The sequence below is a fragment of the Argopecten irradians genome, chromosome 3 (genome assembly GCF_041381155.1).
Source record: "Argopecten irradians isolate NY chromosome 3, Ai_NY, whole genome shotgun sequence".
NCBI classification, from domain to species: Eukaryota; Metazoa; Mollusca; class Bivalvia; order Pectinida; family Pectinidae; genus Argopecten; species Argopecten irradians.
This window is the reverse complement of record NC_091136.1, coordinates 45,415,188-45,440,719: the sequence shown is the minus strand read 5'-3', so window position 1 is coordinate 45,440,719 and position 25,532 is coordinate 45,415,188. Positions and strand designations below refer to the sequence as shown.

The following is a 25,532-nucleotide window of genomic DNA, read 5'->3' as shown; positions in this document are numbered from 1 at the left end:
AATTCCGAACATTCCCTGGTGTTTGTTCCTGGTATCCTGCGATTTATTGGGCAGTTTCTGGACGGAAACACCTATTTTGGGAAACAATAGTTTGTGCTTGGTCATTTCATGAAGTTGAATAAACAAAAACAATAACTTTTCAATAACATCGTTATTAAAGTTCCTCTCCCTTAACTTGTAATCGTCCCTTTACTTATATTTCATTAATGAAAATAACTGAATTTCAATCTTTTATTCGGGCAAATCTGTATTAAATGTGCCATTACATGTCATATTAAGGAATACAAGTGAGGAATATGCTCATTCTTTACTAATTGAAAATCATAGATCCGAAATAGGAACATCTGGTTGCCAATAAGTCTTAAAAACACGACGCGAGGTGAGAGCTCAGAGTACAGTTGGTGGTGAGGATAGAAGGGAAACCCTCCAGATCGGTGGCTCAAGAATCGTGATGTATCCGAGCCACTGTTAGATATGGTAAAAACATCGATTGTAAACACGACAGGTATGGAATCATGTGAGGTATGATATGGTTTGATAGAGTAGACGACTGTGGCACCAAATTACCCTGGGGGAGGAGATATTCCAGGGGAGGGATAAAGGGGATCCTGGAGGGGGTGATACGGGAGGGGGATAAAAGGTAGGACGCATGATTTGTGAAAGTCTCAAACCCAATTCCTCGCACGTGCCAGGATTAGCTATGAGCGTGGATAACTATATATTCGAGCAACTGTTCACCGTTTCTCAATTAGCCAGTGCTGGCCCTGTTAACCTCTCTCCTGTACGGAAAGAGAAGGCACTCCATCAAACGAACAGCTTTTAAATAAGTGAACCGCTTCATAATTACTACACAATCATTACCTACAATAAATAAACATATTCCTTTCTCTACAAATACTGTTTTCCAATCACCCTAGCTAATACCAAGATACAAAGCACGTTTTTTGCCACTCGTGAGAAATTTTTTTCGACAATGTTTGCTTCAAAGTTCGCTTGTATATTTGTATTTACTTTGCACAGAATACAAGTTCGCTCATACAAATATGTTTAGGAAAGCCCTTGTATATAATCCACTCGACGTTTTTTATTGGTGTCGCCAGAATGTTGTATATAAGTGCTCGTTCCGGTGACTTTCGGTATAAATCGCACACAACAAGAATTTAGTTAGTGTCAGTTAAAAACATAAATCTTGAAGTGTGTATTCTTTCAGTGTGATTAAAATATCAAACATTAAGGTGTCAAATATACCCAATTGGATTTTTATATTTTGTTCTTTTTGAATTTTGCGCAAGAAATCATGAAAAAAAACCCAAATTGAGTAAAGGGACAAACAATCGAGAACATTGACAACGTTATATTATATTGATTTTAGAAACAGAAACAGTTTCCTTTGAACTTCAATTTTCTATATTAGAAGTTAGAGGAAAAATTTGACTTCTTAGTAGAGAAGATCTTTAAATGTAAAATAAACTATTTTGAATATCATGTAGATAACGATGGTTTTCCACTTATTCAGCGTTAATACAACAACAACTTAAACTGAAAACTGAAAATTTCAGATGATATCTAATTAATCATTAATTATGTTAATGTAATTGTTTAATATTAAACTTCGTCCTTGGTACATTTGAACAAAAGCACTATCTTTTCCTGTCTGTTAAAGTATCCGTGAACTGTTCTAAGCTTCATTAATATTGAAGCATAAATATAGATACAGATGCATCGTATTCCTAAATAAAATTTCATTTTTGTCTCGTGGGAAACAATCTAGAAACAGAACAATCACTTAGAAATCACCCAATGTGCATAACAATAATTCATGAAAAGCCCGTATAAATTCCTTAGCTAAATTACAGTATGTTAATAGCATTTTTATTGTTCTCTTTTGTTTGTAAACGGTTGCATGTGAGAAATCGTCTGATGCCGAAGGAGAATGCCCACACAAGACTCACCTGACCCCCTCCCGATCGCTACATAAAAGAGGAATCTGACGTCACGGGACGCGGAGTAATTCGTAGATAAAGGATTTACCGGATTAAAGGAATATATTTAACCACTAATCGACCACCGTTTGATACTGATGGTACCGGGGTCCAATAGGTACTCCAGCTGGTGGGAGCCTGTTCCTATGATCTACGAAGAGAAACAATATTTCAATGTGATGCTAGGAAATATCGTACACTAAGTAGATATTGTATTGTCTCTATTGTCTCTGATGTATTCTACTACAGGATCACTGTGGATAATTCAGGACACAGTCGTCCTCATCTAGTCGTAGTCCATCTACCTGATCTTGTCAACCATCAATCATTAGTTTGGGTTCATTTTTGTTTGGTCCAATTGTCATTTTTGTCGTTTAACTATATTTCTGTCTATTTTAAACGAGGACATTATTTCAATTTCTACACAAAAATAAAATAACTCTTTCCAAAATAATACTGAACCTTAAAAAATGATTTGTGAGACATAGGGAGAAAGACGCATATATGTTATATTTGGAATCATGAACGTTGAGAAAACTGAAAAACAGACAACGAAATTAAAACAAATATAGTGATAACATTAAAGGTGTATGATGAACTGCCGTGTTCCGTACTTTTCTGATATAGGTCGTCGTCGTTATGTATCCTCAAGTTTGACTGTCGTTACTGGTAGCTAGGTAGATGTTACGGTACGTCTTGATCTAATAGTCGTTATAAAGTGATTCTAACTTACCATTCAAAACAGACTACCAATGAAATGTTCGGTTACTTAGTCTTATCGACGTAAAGTGTACATTCCTCAGAAAAAATAAGAGAATTCTTTATCAATATCAGCCAAGTTGTAAACAGAATTAAAAATTAATATATGTCCGATATCCTAAAGGTGTATCTTAGTCTTATCGACGTAAAGTGTACATTCCTCAGAAAAAAATAAGAGAATTCTTTATCAATATCAGCCAAGTTGTAAACAGAATTAAAGATTAATATATGTCCGATATCCTACAACGAAATATTAATATGGACGCCATGTTTATACTCCCCGATACTTGCTTATCTCTATATGGACCCAGGTAACCCGTTTTATCTTAGTGCAAATCATCTTTAAATTCGGCTCACGTGAACCCCTACCGCGCATGGGCAATGAAGCGGCACGTGCACGGTGGTTATTTTAAAAAGAAGGCGAGTATTTGGACGACCCTTGCTGGTCGATGTTGCTGATATATGGAATGGGAGGGAGGTTATAAATGATACGATTTGTATACCAGACCGAAAGGTCCCAGGATAAGATATAAATTAGGGTGCAGGATGATTCTTATCTCATATTAATGTCTTTTCCATGTTGTTTTAGTGGAAGCAGGAACATTTTATGAGCAGTGTATTATGTTGATATACATGATTACTTTAAAAGAGAAATGTTTCCTGGGGTAGAACCATACATCCTCTTTGCATTATTTAAGTAGACTCTGTGTTTCTCACCTCTGTCGTCCCTCTAGTCATCAAACTAAGAGAACTGAATCTGTCCATTTGTCTTTAAGTATAACATTGACACAACATGACATACAAATCAAAATGTCATATTGAGACCTATAACGTATGGTTGTATAGGTCAGGGGAGCAGCGCTTAAGGAATATAACGTCAAATTGGCAACATGATTTTGTCAAGCTTGCAAATGTTAAGATTCGATGAGATATATTTGATGGTATACATGTTATCAACAACATCTACTTAATTGAGATATATTACCAACAGAAGGATATTTACTAATTAAATTATAGTATGTGTAGTTTGATATGATTTAAGGTTAGTGGTTGTCCATATCAAACCGAAAACACAGATGTTGTAAGCTGAAAAGGGAACTGTTTTTAAATATAGATATAAACGGAAAAAAGAAAAATTGCACATTGAGTAACTGACATGTTTCAATTTGGATACGGCGTCAGAAAAAACATAAAATCAAGTTATTAATAATGCAGATCGCTTCCAATTTCTTGCTTAGACTTAAAACAGACGTTCACGTTATTGGTTACCGCCATTACACATTAAGGTGACGAAGGGTGAAAGTTTGCTGCCCCACACGAGCTTAGACATACACGTGCACCATGCTCGTGCACGTCCGTCTCATTTTGTTTTGTTGATGAATGAACTCATTTGTGTTCTCTTTATATTCACATTATCAAGGGTGCGGGTATGATATCACAGCGTGCACTGTCGGTCTTATCAAAGAACCTCTCTCTGTTTGTACATGTCAACGAGCTTTATATTTAAACCTCTGCATGACATGCACGTGAGTATTACTAACTCATACACATTGTTTTCTTAAATCTGTGGGTACTATGTTGTTAAAAACTAATATTCTTCTTTGTACAATAAAATAATGCCTATGACATTCATGAGATTTTCTTGTGTATTTCCTGGTTCGATTTTACAACATAACCATTATATTGTAATTTAAATTCCAATGTCGTTGATCATGTACTTAATTGGATAAGGCATCTGCTGTCTTACAATTAAGACGCAAAGCCACTTCGAGTGCTAAAACGAGGTCTTAATTGTATGCATTGTTTAAAATTGTTTATTGAATAAAAGCAATATATTCCAGAGATATTGAAAAAAACATACGTATACATTCATGTCAATGGAAAGTTAAATAGCATCTCTAGGCCAATGTATGGTGTACTTGTAAATATCCTGTTGACTTATGTCTCTTCTTATGTCTTCAACATCATTTGTTGGTGTTGAATGAAAAAGTACAATGTTTCAAAATACAATAAGTTTGGTAAATCATTCACTAATATTTTTAGATATAAATGGCATGCATTAACGACATAAGTTAAACTAAGCGTCACTTCTGGATGAAGTATCAATATCTGTAATTCTGCTTTGCAGTTCGGACATGTATAGCTAGTTTTTACAGAGATATGTAATTAGTTTGAAATAACGTTGATTTGTAGGATTTTTCTGATAGACGAAATTTGGAAAGCTGTTTAAATTAACACCCAGTTTTTTGTATCCGTTTCAAAGACTTGGCGGGTTATTTTCCCCCATATAAACATCTTTGTGTGCACGTGTCAACAGCAGCTACCTTCGGATCGTTATCATCAGGAAAACGATGTTAACTTGGCGTTGATTGGCCCACGACTGAAACAGTCGTGCGACATGAAATGAAATGGCGGATTTCAATAAAGATGTTTTATGAGTCGATACAGTTGTAGATTTTATCGCTAGAGCGGACTTCCATGTGATTAACACCCTGTTCTAAGTTGAGCAGTCGAGATAACCATCCCTGTAAGAGAAGTTTAATTACCTGGATGAGATGTAAGTCGAAACAGACGTCAGGTGAGTGTTTTACTTCAACCAAAAAATTCAAGGTTCTCCTTGATAAAGTGTTTTATTCTTCCAGGACGCTAAGCACAATTGCCTGTTTCATCTTCACTTGGCATCGCGGTAAAGGTTTAACAGGAACACGAATGTTATTTCACCCCGATAAGACATATACTTATACCCGCCAAACGGATCAAAGTTTGGAGATGTGTTGTTCTCTGTTATGAGCTATTTGTTTGTTTATATTTGAAAATTCTTACCCCAGGGCCTTAACATTGACAGCCTTTAAATGCATGGAGCATTAAAATGTTTCGCGAAAAAAATAGTCATATGATAATAATTTTAGTTTGATTCCATCAAATTAAATATAAATATCACGTTATTAATTTATCACTATTTCTTACTGCCACAATAGAAAATTACAAAAAATATAATATCTTACTAATAATTGAATAAAATATGTATTTAACCTTTGATAACATGGTAAAATCACAATGAATTGCTATTAATTCCATACAATTAAATACTAAAAATGAAAACGGGTAACTAATAAATAAAACTCATATATAACCCTTATTAATAAAATTATCATACCATGAAGCTTCATTGTGAAAAACACGAAATTGTATTGGTATTGACGGAACTAAAAGTTTATGTAACTGTATGTGTTTTCTGTGACAAAGTATATTAATGACCAAAACTAGCTGACTCCTACATATGTTATACTGTAGATTACGATTCTATCAACTAAAATTAAAGAAAAAAAGCAACGCTCGTTGATTATCCAACTTAGATATAGTGATAGATTGTACACCATTATGTCAGCAGGATAGTATTATTTTGTCATCGATCTTTTCTGATTTTGAAATAAATCAATCAACCCTTAAATTTATCCTAAAACTGACGAAAGATATTAAAGTTCTCCTTCAGATCTAAGTTTCCTTGCCCAGAACTACACGAAGTGCTAAAGACGGAAACCATATGCTTTCAAAAAGGTACCATTTAACTTTCAACAGGCATAATTATTGCCTAGCAACCTATTCCAGATTGTTAAAACGGCGCCCTAAATTGTTTAATGAATCAAAGTGACTCCTCCGTCAGTATAACAGCTGACCTTGTAGGTATGAGAGACACGTGGTCACAAACTCTGACAGTCTTTGTCAAAGACATCTTTAATCACAAGGAAAGGTTAAGTAGTGGGGCATTTCATCATTTAACTTCTTAAAAGTAAATTGACAGAGATGAATAGAGAAAGAAGCACGTGTGGCGTACAGGTGAGGGAGATTAATACCTTTCACATCAAAAATAAATAAACATGTTATAACTATTCTCAGCAATGCCACGATACGGTTGGGGTTTTTCATGAGTCTGGGTGTGAACGTTTAACTGTCAAAAAGCTTTACAATGTCATTGACTGCGGTGTTAGAATGCCTTTAATACCATGGGTTCAAAGCCCTGTTACTCTTTCTTCTCACGTTTTGTATCAGGAGAATAATTGTATTGTGTTGGCATTCACATTACGGTAGTATAAGACTACTAGGCTTCCCGACCAAGCATTCTCTCTGTTAGAGATAATATATGAAGAGAAAATCATATGGGGTAAATTGTGTTACAACTGCTAACATAATAATGTTCATCATCACCTTTCATTCTCTTTCGGGCTTCCCTATCCCTCTCCCACCCCTCCCTTCTGTAGTTTCACAAACATCAACAATTGGCCAAGATGCGGTAATCCGGTAACCATAGCAACATCAAATGTTTTGCTTCTACCGATTTGTTTCCAATATATCTGTTTCGTGTAACAATCTTTACACTGCAACGCTCTTACTCTGTTTGTCTAATTTATCTACATACCATAAAATGTACTACTGCCCAAGCAAACTTTTGAAACACTTGTGAAACACATCGTTACATAATATACCTTTTTTTCACTTGCTCTATAACAAGTGTTGAACAAAAATCGTATATCAAAAATAGCCTTCCGCACTTCCTGTCTGCGAGGAACTATTTTTTGTTGATCAGCAGACGGACGGCGGAAGGCTGGCTGAAGGAGGGGTGAGGTGGCGATAGAGTAATCACAGGTAAGTTAATACACAAACTTTCTAATTTAATGCATACAATGTGTTCTACTGGAACTATTCATTTCTGATTTATTTTGACATCTGATGTCTAACGTAATTTTGAAAAACGGCAAAAAGGAAAAAATGTTTCCACTTATGTTGTAACGGCCCTTCGCCAAGCCATAGATATGAAGATATTTTCGTGTGATTGTTTTGGAATCAGATATTTATCACCTTTAAGTACTAGAGGCGTGTTATTTATTATACATTTTTCAGAGTAAACTTTCACTCAGCATCCATATGTTATATGAGTTCTCTTCGTTAGCTCGTGTTTTCTCTGGTTAACCCCCTCTGTAACTCTCCTTCCATAACCCCCTCCTCCATTCTCAATCATTCTTACTCAGGAAGTCTTATAAAACTTGACACACATATATTGTCATTTATTACAAGCGTTTTACATGTACACGGGCTTGTATTTGTACCTTCAATTGTCTTCAAAGCATTGTAGTGAGAGAGATGGAATGGGCCATAGTCAGTTATTGCCGAGTATCACGGGCATGCACGAGCGCCTGGCCACCATGCCTTCATACATACTGTAGATTCCCTGTCTATAAAACTGCTAATGATATCGTTGAATAGGAAACAATGGCGGATCCTATCAAACGGATATTAATTCGTTGCAGTTGTGAATGGTAAAAGATACTAACCTGGACCTGTTTCTCCCTTTTAAGATTCCTGGCAGTTCCCCCACAACCACTGGCGTTCGCTACCATTGCTTCGTTCAATGCTTGGCGTCTCGAATATGTGTTTAATATTGTTTTCTCTCTACCATTCTGATATAGTGTTTGGCCATCAAACATAATTCACATCTCCTGTCCGAAACTAGAAATAAAAAGGCCAACGGTACTAAGCATTGGACCACCGATAATATAATTGAATAATATATTCGAACCGAAGAATCTCAACAGCCTGTGCTCCGTGAAATAATTAACTACCTGGAAAGTCTGGAACTTATTCCAATATTATATATAGCTATTCAAGTTATGTTATTATCTGTTTTCTCGGATTCCTCTATTTTGTATGTGCATTAGCGTGAGTTGGTGTAGTCCTGAATAAAGTCAATGCAAATAAAATAATGAAACAAACATATTTCAAAGCTAAAATTCTCCCTATTAATTTTAATACTGGCATTATGCTCTCATCACCGTCTAGAATGGGAATAGCACTGAGTATTACCGCGTGTGCGTCTTAACAATTTCCCTTTTTATGGCCTAGAAGTCGATAACTAAACATATATTTAAAAATATGCTTCCGTTCGACACAAGAGACAACAAAAACGTTTATAAAAGATAATATATCAACCCCGATAAAAATTCAGTATTCTTCGTAGAACAGTTAATTTACATATACTTCAACAATTTAAATAATTATGCTTTTCCCTATTTTGTTTATTCTTACGAAAGCTTTTATATTTGACACAAAAATGACGCCGGTTGAAAAATTAGCATTTGCGATGAAATTCGAATTGAGCTAAATTCACAACAGAATTGAAATTTGTATGCATCTTTAAGACGCCAAAAACACAAATTACAGTCAAGGTTTTGCTACTTAAATCGTTGTTAACCCACAAAGTGCCAATTGAAAACGGTAAAAAAAATAATTATGCAGACAGAACTAAGCCATATTAGGCTGGATACGTGCGTGAATTAACATGCCGTCAATCCCGTGTCACATGGAGACTTAAGGGTCTGATCTCGCCAGCCTGGCTGATCAAACCGACCTAATTAGTAAACGTCTACTTGGTGCCCTTTGGGGATCAAACACTGATACATACAATGGATGTCTATCTGAAGATAATAAAGCATACCGATTATAGTTATTATTATTTTCTTTTACTTATTAAACTTGCTGTGAATTAATTTTTGATGTTTTATCAATTAACAACCATATATAAACTTTTGGAATTTTAAGTTTTCGGCTGGGTTTGTTTATAAGTTGTAGCTTTTATATAATCGTGACATTTTCATAGAATGTCTGAAAAAAATATCCATTCAGAAAAGAAAAGAAAAATCAATTTTTGAAGCCTGTTTGTATTCCTTCATTTCACAAATATGAGGGCACAAAACATTAAATTCTAACAGTCAGAAGAACGTAATCTTCTTAAATATCAACTTTGTATTTAATCAAGATACATCTTAACAGAATGTCCATAAATGATTGTTTTAGAAACTCAATAAGTATCATGATATGTGAATAAAGATAAAACTACAAAGATAATAACAACTACACCACATCATCAGTATGTTTGTAAGGAATCATTGATCAGCTCCATGCTTGTAAAGGCTGGATGCGTTTTAGTGGATCTGACACTCAGGGTCGATTAGGCACTTAAACGAATAAAACATCGCGTTATCAATGTCGTGACAACGCTTTTAAAGTCACGTGACCTTGTTTTATAGAATCTCGCCATGATTTATTGTCTATTGTAATGAGAAACGACTATCTACACCGTAATAAATAGACGGAAGCGTAAAACAAACACACAAATATCATTGTTGTTGAAATCTAGAGATTATACACATATTACGTAACACACGAGATGCTCAATTGACGTACTGGTCTAAGTGGTAATGTTAAGCAAGGGTGATGAGATGTTCATTTCTTATCGCATTTAGATTGGAACCGAGTAATGAAATGCCTGTCGTATCTTCATGGCACTCCTAATCTATCTTTGATACAATGCTTCGGCAGATCACTGCATTTCAAGGTTTTTCGAAATAGCTTGAGTATTTGTCTCCCCTTCTGCAGATTAAGTATACTTACGAAACTTGTATCCAATCTCAACATGGAGTAATCACGTCAGCATTGAAACTGAATATATAAAAAAAGGTGACTTTTTGACAACAACAGAACCTTAGGAAGGATCAGGTCGTGTCCATTTATATATTTTTGCTATTTTATTCATGTTTAAAGTAATAATTCATAAAGGTAATGATTTTTTGATATTTACTGCTTTTCGATAGTTTAGCTCAAATTGGCCTTATTACTTTTGGTCAGAAACCGAAAATACCCGGTATGATGTGTTAGATTGAATATCAAAGTGCTGCACTTACAGAACGCCGACCACTTTTTGGAAAGAGTCGCAAACTTCAACAAACAACTTTTCAACAGAACGTGCAAAGTTTTCAAGGTGTGCAAGATGTGATGTTTGTGAAACAAACACATGCATTCAAACGTCAGCAGTTAAGCACGGTTGATGTGATCAACATATGCTTTTTAATCAGATCTTCACAGCTGCTATAATATTTTTAACTTATCTCTATCTGAATGGCGTTGCCAATTATCACGCGGACTATCCATTGAACATTTTACCTTGTTGGTTTGATAGAAAGGTGTCTTTACTTCATGAGCTCGTTGCGCCTGTTGCTAAAAGTTTACATATCGCCTGAGATATGCCTATCACAATTGGCCTTCTGAGACCATATAATGGGTCCTGTTCTTTTTATGTTGAAAATCTTTGCCAAATTTGCCACTTGTCTTTCTGTGGAAGCTGAAGCAACAGTCAATATTTAAAGAAGGCAACTTAACAGGCGTAAGCTGTGAACCAGAGAAACACGTCAGGATCGTTTGTGATATTCAAAACACTTTGTTATTCAGTTAAAGGAAAAATACATTTTTGCTAAATCAGTAAGTATAAACTGACCGACTCAAAACTTTGTCATGTTAAACCATGAATGGTTATATTCAAGAACCTCGTTAAATATTCGAGATTATGTTCAGTCGGCGGAATTATCTTAAAAATTAATTCCGAAACGAACCATTGCTAAAGGTATTCAAATTCTATATCAGTCCAGTATGTACACAAAATAAAAATTAAAGAAAATAAAAATAAAAAATGATAAATACTTCACAAAATGTAGAACATTTTATATATTTTCTTTGGAAGCACATTTCATAGAATGTAAAGGAAATGAGACTATCAGCATTATATGACGTCTTGATTCTGAGTTAAGTAGCCACATTATGAAAGGTATGCTTGGTGAATTAAATCTTGCAGTGTACACATGAACGTGCATGCATGTTAATCAGCATCAGCGTATACTCGTCACAAACACACAAACGTATACATAAACACTTGTAATACTCTTTTGACAGAGGAAGCTAATTACCATTTAAAATTCACCACTTAAAATTAATTATCTCTTAACGTTCCTAACATAGTTAGATCAGACTATACCATTTTATCCTACATTGTACGTAATTATTACTGACACTTTGATAAGATGGTGTAATTCCAGTTTCACATCATGCACGCACGCCTCACGTGCATTCATAAATCGCAGAATGCAGATACCTCCAGAGTTTCTACAAACATTCAAAGGGCCCGCTGTGCTATGAAACAGTTTCGCAAAAATCAAACTAGATCGTTAGCAAAGAAAGTTGTACATTCATTTGCCACGACATCTTATCCAGGATATTTTTTTCTTTTTGAGATATATTCACGCAGCTGCTTCCCGTGTAATTTTTTTCTGCATGAACGTTATGATATATACTGACCAGTGTTTCCTTCCTATTCTGAGGTATTGTTTTACCTCCGTTTAAAAACAACAGCTGTGAGGTATTATCAGTGTAAGGGCTATAATGGTTAAAGTTCTTTAGCACCACGTTCAGTAATTGACAAGTGAGCGCGTGCTTTGCACGAGAACGACTCTTACACGAGTTTCTTACAATTAACTCGTACTCGAAGACAAGACAGAACACTCGTGTTGAAAAAGTCCTGTCTTTGTGGAATGGGTCTCTAAATATAATGAATACACCAGCCCTGCATTATACGAACCATTAAAGCGAATTACTTAGTTTTAATAGTGCCTTCCCAGTTGTTTTACTATCGCTATGTTGTGGATCCAAACCACGTGATATCACGTGATGCCACGTGCCCGTGTTCCAGATTGATTTCCGTTTAGGGATATACGACAACATTATATTATTATGTGTGTGATTGTAATAGTCATTATTTACCTGGTAGGTTTTCTACTGTGTATTGGCAGCGCTGTAATACCCATGAGCATTACATTCACATAAACGTTTGGGGAGGCTGTTTACAATGACATATAATGCTTATCAAATAGATGTAAAATGTCATAAAATCGCACTTTCAATGAACACGTTGTCACAATATACCATAATGTAATTATGAAAATCGATGACAGGTGTTATTTTTATACCGTGCACTATTTCTCTCAAACGTTAATACATCATATACAAGAGAGAGAAAAATCCTCCGCGAGTATTTGATGTTGGATGTAACGATTAAAAGAAATAGTGGTTTGTTTTGAATTTGTTTGGTTGTTTTATGTCAAGATTTATGTATTTTGTTAGTACGTCTAGCTACTGACGACTATGTACCTCATCCTTCATCAACACGGGCACCGGCTAAAGCAAGGGTTAATAAATAAGCGAATGGGCTATTTGTTTTTCTAATGCTACATTACTTTCTATCTCTCCGTTACTGATGTCCGTATTTGATTCGATGAAGAACGTTTTTCATATTTCCTGATAAAACATCTCAGACAAATATCATTGCAGCGAACAGTTGCTAGCGCTTTCTTCAAAGTTTGTCTTCGGGAAAAAAACCCACATCGCTCGTCCCAGGACTCGAACCTGTGACCCTTTAGTGACGCGTTTTGACTTATTGTGTTAAAAGATCCGCCTTCCTGTCTCCGTGATAACCTTACCCTAGAAACTCATGAACGAATAAACAACCGAAGAGAAACAGAATGGACTATTCCTTTGAAACAGAAGACGCCGTTATGGTTTTGAAATTTCCAAACGTACGGCAGAACATTTTTGCTTTGATAGCAAACAAATTAATTCCATTTTGGATCATGTCTGAATGTACCTTTGCCATCGTTTATGCGAAAAACACCTGTTTTATCTATATTTCTATTTTTGAATTAACTTATGAGTTCAGTTCTTTTTCTTTGAATAAAAGTATCAAAGAGTTACTCTATTTGACCATTTTAGTGTTATCTTTAATATTGTATAAGGCGATATATTTTACCACAAATAAAAACTGTGAGTATTTGTTTAAAATTGGAAGCGATTTTATCAGAAACGTATTTATAAATGACCGACATCTTTTCCGCTATTTGTTTCATTCAGCGGACGCGTTTCACTTTGATTCGTTATCTGACTATGTTACCTCCAGTATGATATGAGATCTTTTCTGTCCGGTTTAGAATTAATTTCTGAAGACAGAGATTTAAAGGTTCCATGATGTAAACCTTCCCAGGTCTTCAAGTTATAGTTTCGGAAATGTGTTTAGACAGATGCTTCAAGATGTTTTCATTTAACGAGTGCAGATCAAATCGAATCTGAATCACTTTGGCGCTTGATCTTTAACTGTTGGTTCTACAGGGATTTAAAGAGTAGTGGACGTATAATCAAGTTGTTCTAATTGCTGGCATAGGCAATGTGAATCCGGATTTCTCATTGCCTCCGGGATAACATTTTATATAAACAGAACCGCTGTGGGATAGTTTAGCTCAGCATCTGGTTGACTTAGAAACTCGTATGTTTTATTTAGAATGTATGATGTTTTTATAAAATGTCCGAAAGGTAAGATTATCAAAGGTGATGTTTCTATTGAGAGTAATTATCTTGGCATATAAAAATAATCTTGCATAGTTTTCAAAAAAATGATTGTTCAAAACTTTATTTAAATTGTTATTTTTCTCTGTAATTTGGAAGATGTTGGTTGATAGTGTGGCATTCTTCAGTTAAGAGGCAAATGTCCTTAAACAAATTCTTCTCGGTTTATTTCTCTCTGCCAAGCATTACAAAACAGTCCACACGTCTGGATAGAACTAACTGTGTTGCTATCTCCAGAACGGCAGTTTTGAGAAGTTTTGCAGTCTCGGATGTGACGTTTCCGTCTACCGAGACAACCTTTGTCTCATGCGACGTCATATTTTGACCATGGCGTCATTACTACCTGTGATGTCAGAAAAGTGTTAAATTACACGTATATGATATCATGTTTATGACATGATCGTTTGGTTTAGCTGAACGTGCTAGTGTTGTGGCGATTATAGCTTTAATTTGTAAAAAGGAAATTCAATACCCAACCTTAATTGTGTTTTCAAACGTAAATCACGTTTGATACCACATTTAACCTGATTTCAATAACACTAATAATCTTTATCCTTTGTCTACCAATTTCATTTCAACATATTTTATTGATAACAAATGGATCAGACAACAGGCAAGCCCATATAAGTCTTCTCCCGTGTCTACCAATCATACTAAGGACAATGCTCAGTTGAATTACTAAGGAGATATAAAACCTCTCCATTTCCTTGAAGTCGACATTAATTGACAATAACAGTGTTTGTTTGTATAAGGTTATGGCTTATCTGTTGCGGCACTGGTTTTTTTTCCAACAGTAAGTTTGATTTTGTAGATGATAGTTACTTTCTGTACATTCCGTACTACCAAACATTGTTGAAACAAGTTAACAAATTGATTCACAATTTGCATCTAAAAATATAGTATTAGGTGAATGGTTTGTAAAGCTCCTCTAATAAACATTTCACAAAAAGAGCGTCAAACATACCACTGATTTCATATTATATTTTTCAGTTTTGTTCATTATGGTAAGGGATACTTTTTTTTTTTTAACAAAGACTACATTTGCCACATATACATGCACATTACTTCCATTTCCTTCCATTCTGACATTTTCCTCTCATACACTAGAAATTACATTGTTTTTTATTATTATTTATAAAAAGGGGGCAGGGGGGTAAGAAAAAACAGATGGGGAGGGGGGAAGGAGGTAAAGGGGGATAAAGGTATGAAAAGGGATGGTATATAAACTAATAAATAAACAATTAACATAAGAGATAGAAAAAGGAAAAAAAGGACAGAAAATGGATATCACTTCACAGATCTATACAAATGTATACATAGTGCAAGTATGACACATGGAAAAACATGTATAAATAACTATTCGTTTCAATTAAAAATATGGACAAACTGTCAAGGGTTTGCAAGTTCCACTAGTTTTAACCATTTTTGCCAATTTTTATTGAATCTATTAATTTCTGTTTCTCCTTTACCAAAAGCTATATACTTTTGAACATAGTAATACTCTTTAATAGAGTTTAAAAAAGCTGTCACATTTAATGAACCATGTAAGCATCTAGTTTTGTAAATATAATGTTTATTATAAAGAACAATTTCATTATCAATCCTATGGTATATACAATTTTGATTTAGTTTCCCATAAAGCATAGTTTCTTTATTAATAGCAAAAGGAATAAAAAGAATATCCAAAAGGTTTTCAAAATTGGCTAAAAAGTTCAGAGCATTCCCAAAAAAGATGTGTGTCTCCCATTCTAATGCACATAACATACAGTGAGGATTATTTGAAAGACCAATTTTACAAAGATATGTATTTGCTGTTAGAATATGATGGGAAAGTCTGAACTGAAGCCATTGAAGTTTAGTATTATTAGTAGACATAAAGGGTATATTGTATATTTGTTTCCACATTTCTTGAGCATAGTCAAAAGAGGTTCTCCATTTATGCTGGCCAGTTATAGCCGTATCATTTTTAACTAGAACTCTGTAAAATTCTTGGACTCCACGGTTATTTTTCAATATTAATTCAAGGCTAAAAGGAATAATTGGGTAAAATAATTTTTCATTTGGTACATGTACATTTTTCAGATACTTTTTAATGCTAGATATAAGTCCATGATACTGAAGATAAATACTTATCACAATAATAAATATTACAGAATTCATCATATGTAAAGAAAGAATATGGAGAAACACTTTTTAACAAGTCTTGTATGGTTATGATTCCCTTTCTAAACCAAGATATGTAAAAAACAGTTTTATTTCCAACAATAATATTTTTGGTGTACCAAATTGGAATTTTGAATACAGAGTATTCTTTTGCTTTTAACTGGTTCCCCTTTGATCTTAATGTGTACCATGCTGTAAAAACATCTTTCCAGAAAGCATTTCTACAATTTGTCAAAATCTTACTAAGGTATTCACTTGCACAATTCGCCAAATGATGAAAATTAACTTTAAAGTTTAGGGATACTTACTATAGTATGGTACTTAGAAAGACGATTTATTGCGGTGATAGCTTATCTTCCCTAACTTTGTTTAACAATCTATACTAATCTACAAGAGTCAGGACAGACTTCCTCGTCAACACCTTCGAAGAGTTATAGGACAGTCCATATTTGAATGTTTAACTTGATTGACTTCGGCAGAGAGCGACTGACACACGTCCCTACTGACAGGACAATTAATGACAGTCTACAGTTTACTCTGCTAACGAGAAGAGCATGTTGGTAAGGAAATATATCCAGGTCTACTTGATACCATTTCATTGGTGTTGCTATTGAATTTTAATTTGTCTTCATACATGTAATTCGATTTGTGTCGAAGGCTTAAAATTAAGTGGCTAATTCTAGATTGGAAGTGGTCGCTTGGTTTTTGTTAATTGTTCAGCATTGCGATTCACGAAGATTGCCAAAACGAAAGTGATGTGTCCAATTGTTTTCCCGTGATTAAAAGAAATGTCTTTCGTGGTAGCTAACCGGGTATTGACCTTCTATTATCCAACTATATGGTCTCCTAATACATCTTTTAAGATATATTAGATCAGGCATTGATGCTGTGAGGAATTATGTGACAAGCGTCTGTGTCTGTCTATGTATACCGCATAGGCAGCTTGTTAATCCATAGTTACACTAAGTACTTTGTAATACAATCAACAGACATGGTCTTTCATTGTATGTAATACCACAACAATAAATTGAAATTGATTCATTTGACCCGTATATCCGAAGGTTATAAAGAATTCTTATTTTACGGACTATCTATAACACATCCACACTGGCGTCAAAGGCCATCTCAACCAGAAGACACATTTTAAAATGCGTTTTTTTTTTTCATATTGTAAACATCCATAGCACAGCATGTCAGGTTAAATAAGAGGTGCGTTCGATATTGAAAACGTCTTTGATGGGACTAGAGGGTACTTAGACGCTATAACTGACACTTCGTCAGCCTGAAGCTGTCATATTGCCGTAAAACATGGAAGCTTAATGGCCGATTTTATGGACGGAAGTTCTCTAAGCTAATATTAGTTTCGTACATAAAAAATAGACGATTTTAGTTATTTACGTCCAAAAATGTCTTGAAATGTGAGAAAATGGCGAATGAGTCAGACAATATTTTTTATCATCCCACTGAAATAATATTAACTATGATAATTTTTGAGCGTTGTCGAGTTTTATTGATATTTGTTGATCGGAATCACGAAACATCTTGACACGAGTTGCTCCGATAGACAAAAGATGGCGACCAAAACTATTTGACCGGAAACTAAATATTTGATAAGGCATGAGAGTCTGTCGGTTTATAACTGAAGCGTGTGTTTAAATTTTGAATAGTTTTTAAAACATCTTCAGTTATGACTAAGATGTAGAAATATCACCCAGACCGTGTGTGGCAATGACACAAAATTCGCAGGGAGATAGTGACTTATCTAACACGGTGCCTCGATGTATCATTTTCTTTTAAAATGATGCCGAAATAGGTTTAAAGAGGTTTTCGCGTATTTTTAAAGTAAATATGACACTAACTTGACAGAGCCTTTAGTTGCTTAGTAAGCTCAAAGTTATATTGAATAAAGATATTGTAAAATATCAAAAAGCTAGACTCTCAAACATTAAAAACATCACTAAAATTTTACTTAATATGTTTTTAATAAAATCAAAGAGACATTTTATACTAAAGGAAAAATTATGTAATGCTGTCACAAAAAAATCTGTAAAATTTTAAACTTCATCGCCTTTTATGTGAACGGTTTTATTTTTTGCATTGAGAAAATGCATACGAAATTGAATGTTTTATTACACTCCAGATGAAATAGGGTTTGTGGGTTTGTTTTCGGATATATATATTTATTTACGCTGAAATAATAGCTATTGAGTTTCATTTCTTTCCTATTACCTCTACGATAAATTGAAAAATGAAAATTCTCTAGATGATTGCATGCATAGTTTACCTACAGAGACTTTGGGATACTGTTTTTCTGGATTAAGTAATAACTGAAAGGGTGTGTTAGAGATCCTTCGGATGTTAATGGGTGTATTGGCTATTTTTCACGACGATCTCCACTGGTTTTTTACTGTCCATGGATAAATCTAGTGATATATAATTCTTGTGTTATGGTATCTGGGCTGGTGTGAACCCTCCCCAGTCAGTATATACCACATTCTAAGTATGAGAGAGGGCAGGATCTAAAGTCAACATTAGCACTGACTGCTGGATATTAGGTGTGTAAATTATAACTAAGCTCATCATGTGGTGGCACGCTCCATTGCATTACATCACAGAGGCACCATACGTAAAATTACTTGCCTTCCCTCTTGTTTCGCCCTTGTAAAGCCCTTATTCATAACTCGGCATGCACCGCGTATTACAGGGCGGACACTGTTATTGGAAACACATGGCAACTCCATTGTATCTCCTTCAGCAATAAAAAAAATATACACACGGTCCATTCTTATACTCACATTTTTTCCGATGTAAAAAGTGAAATCTGTAATTTCCATTACCATTTAAAAGCTTACTCCAAGATTGAATTAAAACTGTGGAATCAAGATGTGTCAGATTGATAACTGTGATTCAAGTTCTATTGCCATTAATGTCGGTGTCAATTAGATGCTTGCGATTAAAAAAGTAAACGGTCGTAACGTTTAAACGCATATGTGACCTATAGTCTACTGTTAATTTCAGTTAGTTTGAACGGTTTCTGTTTTTTAAGCCGAGATTGTGTGAGCCGGATTTATTGACAGTTTATATATTGCCTTTACTTTATCGTGTCAAATATCAGACTTCGACGAGAGATTTGTATTTATCTTCTTTGCACTTTTACTGAACCTCACCAGCAATGACACTAGAGTAATGCACTTTTACAGAAGATAACTGTCACGGTCCAAACTTTGAACTGTTTTAAAACGATATATTAGGTAATATGATATTTTTGAATGCATTTTGTAATGTGAAAGGCCTACATGTGCAATCACTATTTTGCATGCTGCCTTTGCAATGTGAAAAGTCAAACATTGTTTGTATTTAATTTACAACTTACTTACATAACACACGTAATTGTTTATAATACAATGTAATCTCATATATACTCTCGAAACAAATTAAACCTCCTATGAATCAATGGCTATTTGACTTTAGGTTAAGAAAGGATTGCCATCAGGGTGCCTTCATCATTATCATTAGTTAATTGAAACAATTATTCAAAGATATAAAATGACAGATCTTATCAGCGTTATTCAAGCAATCAAAAAGTGATAACAACAATTCCAGAATGTGTGTGTATGCCGCCCCGACTTTGACTCCCCCGGACGCGTATTAGAAAGTTCTCACCTCCCTGACTTGAGCGAGGGCCGCACCAGGTACCAAAGTTACCATGTGATTCACCTCGGCTTGGCGTGTTAGCTCTTTTTCTTTCCTTTGTGTTCCAATGTTTTTAATCAGTTTAGTGTTTGGGATATATACGACTTCCATTGATGACATTAAACCTATGAGATAATTGCAAAATATAACGAGAAAGTAATCGGTAAGTATCTGTTTCATTAATAAAAAACACCCATGTTGTTACAGTTTCTATTTAGTGTTAAAACATAAATATCATCTAATGTATCTAAAAAAATGCTTTCAATAATACATTTTTGTTTAATTAAATTGATCGCATGATGCATGTCTTGAATTCAGTTTTGAAAAGTGATTGGAATTGTTCAAATATTTCTTAACGCCTGATTTTTATATGATACCTACTGTTTTATTTGGAACGGTATTTGTATATGTTTTGCCAAAAGTCGCTGTTCGTCTCCGTGACTGTTTACATAATGATTCGACATTTTGGCTATATTTCATTCATTTATTTATATTGACGGGTCAAAGGGTTTCCGCTGAAAGCACACATATACTAAGTAACTGCCTACACCCTTCTCTTGTTTCCAGTTTTACGACTGATTGCTTATCTTCATGTTGCCTCTTCCTGCCAACAAGACGGCGTGTCTCGTGTTATATCAGAATAATTAGCATACTTTCTGTATATTGTATTAAATATTTAATAAATCTCCAAACATTACAGTTTGTACAAAGTGATAGTACACTGTGATTTCTATGGTGTATAAAAATGTATATATGTTTCTCTCACTGTTTTAGATGTCGCTTAATCTCATGTTTTTCTTGTTTTATAATCAGTTGCAAAACAACTTTATTTTAGTTCCCCAACTTCCAAGCGAATCTATGAACGACATGGTGTGTCATTTATTTTCTCGTTATAGGCATTATGTGGTGACTTACATTTAGCTTTTATATTGTTTGCGTTTAACATTAGGAGAGTCATTAGATAGAAGTCACGATTATGCAAACTAATGTCACAAACGGTACTAGAGCTCCCTCGCATGACACCAAAGAAAGAAAGAGTCACACGGAAGTATGAATTGACAATGTAGATACCATTTTAATGGTGTCGTGTAGTAAAATCAGTTTCCTGTGTACCTTTTGTCCAGTTCATATATCATGTGTCGTTGGTTGTAAGAAATATCGTTATTATTCCATCTTAGAATAAGGTATCCATATTTCTTTCTAATGATCTGTCATTCAAAAGTCGTCGGTAAAAGTTTATCGACAGCACAAACTTGCACGTTTAAATAATTGTAAGATGAAAAATGATCTGGTTAATTATAATTTGTTGTTCATTACATAGAGATTGTACAGTGAAATAGATGAACACAAGCATTTGAACAAAAAGTTTCCTGAAGAAACTACCCGATCTGCGTTCAAATAACCTCTGTCTCTTTGGCAAAATATTATGATTTTCGAAGTATATCCCTATTTGGTCTCTTAGACAACAAAGTCATAATTTTCAAAGTATTTCTCTATTTATAGTCACACACATAAATACCAACCTCCTAATTATGGACATATCACATATTATATCTCTTTTGTTTACATGTTGATTTACGTTTAGTTTGTGGATAAAGAAAACAGATTGTTTTCCTGATTAGTTAAGTGAAAGGTATCTAGAAATATTTAGCACTCTTTATGTCTTATGTCTTTACATTACACTATAACCATTTTTAGGAGATTCAAACAGAGATGGTTTAGTGCAACAAAACAAACTAAATTAAGAAATATCTGGTTAGTACAATGATTAATTCAATAGAATAAGCGCTGAAATAGTCTTACTATTATTTATTTACCGTTCGACTTTGTTATTGGCATATATTTACTTACATGTTTCACTATGATACATATATGAGAGTAAACATAGTAAAGAGTTAGCTAACCCTGTACCTATGATCGTGAGATGGAAGATTATGATAGAACCAGGTGGTCCGGAACAGTAAGCGTTTTCTTCTTTAATGACAATACTCGTCTAACCAACTGAAATCAGCTGTTAGTAAGGTATAATGTACATCTTACCTGTGTAAGCTATTTCTCAAAGATACAACAGTACTGATATATGAGTTTGTAAGGAAAACCTTACTCTGTACTATTGGAGCAACTCTACACATTTCACCCAATGTATAAAGCAATTGCAACGTCCTTCAGCTGAGATAAAACGTCGCTCAGTGTAAATTGCGTATACTCTTGAAATGGAATCAATGTTCTAATATATCTTATCTTGAATTTAATATATAGGCGATGCTTTATTTAATGGCTTTGACAAATTGTAACGGCGCCTTTCTGTCCTTCAGTCAACGGCGTGTCAAGCAAGTATATAAGACAATTGTCACTGATGTGGCATTGCACTTTTTCGAGTGAGCACAAGTATATTCAAAGTAAGCACTGACGTTCTATACAAACCATCAATAATAACAACAACTGGCATGTCACTGGCGCTTATCGGTATAGCCCGCGTGCCCCTCCCAAATTCCTCTTATCTAGGGAGCTGGCTGTGCCCCCTCCCCGACTGTCAGGTGTGAAGAGCTATGTCCCCTATCAATCTAAAGTCATGGAAAATGTCAAAATGTACTTTTGTTTCCAGAGTAGTACGTATATGCCTTGTATTGATCAAGGGCCGGCGATAAGGACCTTCATTACAAGGATATATAGACGCCGTTCACGTTCACCCAAACACAATTTGGCTTTTGTTACTTTTTATACGAGTCGGCTGCCAACAACTTTCCATTTTTTTAAATCTTTTACGGCATATTAATAAGAATAATATGTAGGAATGAGATTGCATTGACTTTCTAAGAGTACATTTTCTGTGTAGCTTATCAGTCAACAAGGGCAGGGTTCCTCACATATCTTTGGATATTTTTGTGGGCCACTTTACATACGATTAACATCAAGACATTCCAAGCTATTTAAAAAAAAGGTTCGTGGAGGGGTGTTTTTACTTGTTGTAACATTGAAGGAATGAAGTACATATATACAACAATGGAAATTGTAATGTTTTTGCATAACATTCAACACTTTTGTTTTGGGAAGCAATTCTGTTTCATTACATATTCATTCTGCAATATCTATCAACTGCCGGTAGTACTTTCTTAAATGTAAACATACACATTAACAGAACCGCTCTTGTTGTGTCGTTCCAGGACTCGTCCGTGAAGTAGTTAGTATATTTGGAGGCTGCTAAAACCTAAACATGAAGTACATTTGTAGATCAAACAACGCCGATCATGGCTGGGTAGTTGGGAACGAACTTTCATTTTTATTCCAAGCGCCATTTACAACCAAAACACATCACAGTATTAACTTATGCAAAATGTAATCGGCCGATTACCAGACACCATAGGCTCTAGTATTGCGGGTGTTTCCGGAAAGTAAAGAATTCTATTTCCGGTCGTATAATCAAGTGATAAACAAGCTAAGATTAAACGACATATAGACTCCTCATATATGGGTGTGCAATCACTGATCGTTCCCTTTTTGCAACCTCGGCCTGGCCATCTTCTGACGAAATTTATTTCGCATTCATATGCAGGTGTAGAGGCATCTCACTATAAATGTATATCTTCAATACATTGTAGGCGTTCACTAAAATAAGAATCCGAACCAAGAAATGTTTTACCTTCTTTGATCACGTAATCTTATTTACCTTTGTCTCCATCTTCCGGAGTAGGCTGACGTTTCTTGATAGACACACCCTGTTTCCGGGTGTCTTTCCAGAGTCTGAAAACGGCGATAAACATGAACATAGTCGCAGGCAAACAATCTCTGTATGAACTGGGAATTCATGGCATAATTGGAGAATGTAAATTTAATTTGGGGTGCGGAATTGGTGAACGACAACCAATTTTAATCGGGATGAAAAAAATATTATATTTAGATATCGACGCTGTTGTTAAGCTAGATTCTTCCTGTTGGGTGTCTTTAGTGAGATAGTGCTACATGTATTTCAATAAAAGGTCAAGAGTTCCACTATGACAAGGTCAGGAGCAATAACATGAAAATACCGTAGCCTTACAAAACATAAGGCATGCACACACACACAACGCACTGGACACAGGAGAGTCTACTACGCTTCATGACCTCCACAACATTATCTTCAAAGTAACTAATATTACGACTCTGCTACGCCTCTACTGGCGTACATACGCCACGCTTTCAGCGTCAATAATACAGCGCTTACACTACGACCATAGCACGACAAACTACGCTGCTACAACGATGTTGTTGCGACATCTTAACGACTTTGATTGCATCACTCTAGCGTTACGCAACTATTTCGAATACCAAGTTTGCGTTGCGTTACTTCACCTTGTCACGATCGACCGACATTTTCTATAAATACAGGAAGTGTATGTCTTTATGTGTTGGGTTATGACCAATTGTTTTCCTTAATAAAGCAGAAAATATTAATCATCATAATAATGTAGTTAATTGTTTTGGTTGAAAATCAAAACTGAGTAAAGCACTGCCATTTCCTTATTGTACTATACTCACAGGTGTTCGTTTCTAATATAAGTATAAGTATAATACTGGGTCAAGGTCTATAACTCGGCCGGCCATATAACAGTACCCAATTTCAGAAAAAGTATGATTATTAACCAACCGTATAGGATATGATAATAGGAATACTCTCAATCGACAGCCAGATAATTTATCTTTAATTTGGTATATGATACAATATATAGCATGCCGTATAAATGTCACTAGGTATCCAGAAACATCGGAAAACAGCCAGATTTCAACTGGTCGGACACTGTGGTGTCCTCCGATAAATACGCCAGGACTCTAATGCGTAGCTCAAAAACCACTGCATGTCAACACTTCAGCGTCATAAGAATGAAAGTTTGGTAGAAAACAAACTTACCGGTTAGTAAATCCATGGATAAATACCATCCATTTGCCTAACGTAGCCCTTTGAAATTTCCGATTGAAAAATTTATGTCTCTAGCCGCCATGTAAGTATGTGTGCAGTAGATTTGTTTTGTCGGCGTTGATTGGCTCTCGAAAATTAATTGACCAATCAACGCCGAGAAAACAAATGTACTACACACATATCAACATGACGGCTAGAGACACACATTTTTTCAATCGGAAATTTCAAAAGGCTGTATTGAGCAAATGGATGGTATATAGATAAACACTAACATACCGGTAAGTTTGTTTTTTACCAAACTTTAATTCCTGTGAAGCTGAAATGTTGACATGCAGTGGTTTTTGAGCTACCCATTAGAGCCCTGGCGTGTTTATCGGAGGACACCACAGTGTCCGACCAGTTGAAATCTGGCTGTTTTCCGATGTTTCTGGATACCTAGTGACATTTATACGGCGTGATTTATATTGTATCATATACCAAATTAAAGATAAATTATCTGGCTGTCGATTGAGAGTATTCCTATTATCATATTCTATACGGTTGGATAATAATCATACTTTTTCTGAAATTGGGTAGTGTTATATGGCCGGCCGAGTTATAGACCTTGACCCAGTATTATACTTATACTTATATTAGAAACGAGCACCTGTGCTATACTTATGAGAAAATAAACAAATGAAACACTCAAAAGAGGACATGCGATACCAAAGTTTTATTACGACAGGTTGAACACATCTAGAAATCACGTTTTACTTAGAGAAAACTGT

At 34.9% G+C, this 25,532-nt stretch overlaps 1 protein-coding gene across 1 annotated transcript in view; it reads left to right on the top strand.

Moving 5' to 3' along the window:
- Positions 1–7,302: 7,302 nt before the first annotated feature.
- The window catches only part of LOC138319698 (kinesin-like protein KIF26B), a 255,993-nt gene continuing 237,763 nt past the window's right edge, over positions 7,303–25,532 (top strand). The window contains 1 exon segment of the mRNA XM_069262843.1: positions 7,303–7,385. The gene's annotated coding sequence lies outside the window, so the exon portion shown is untranslated.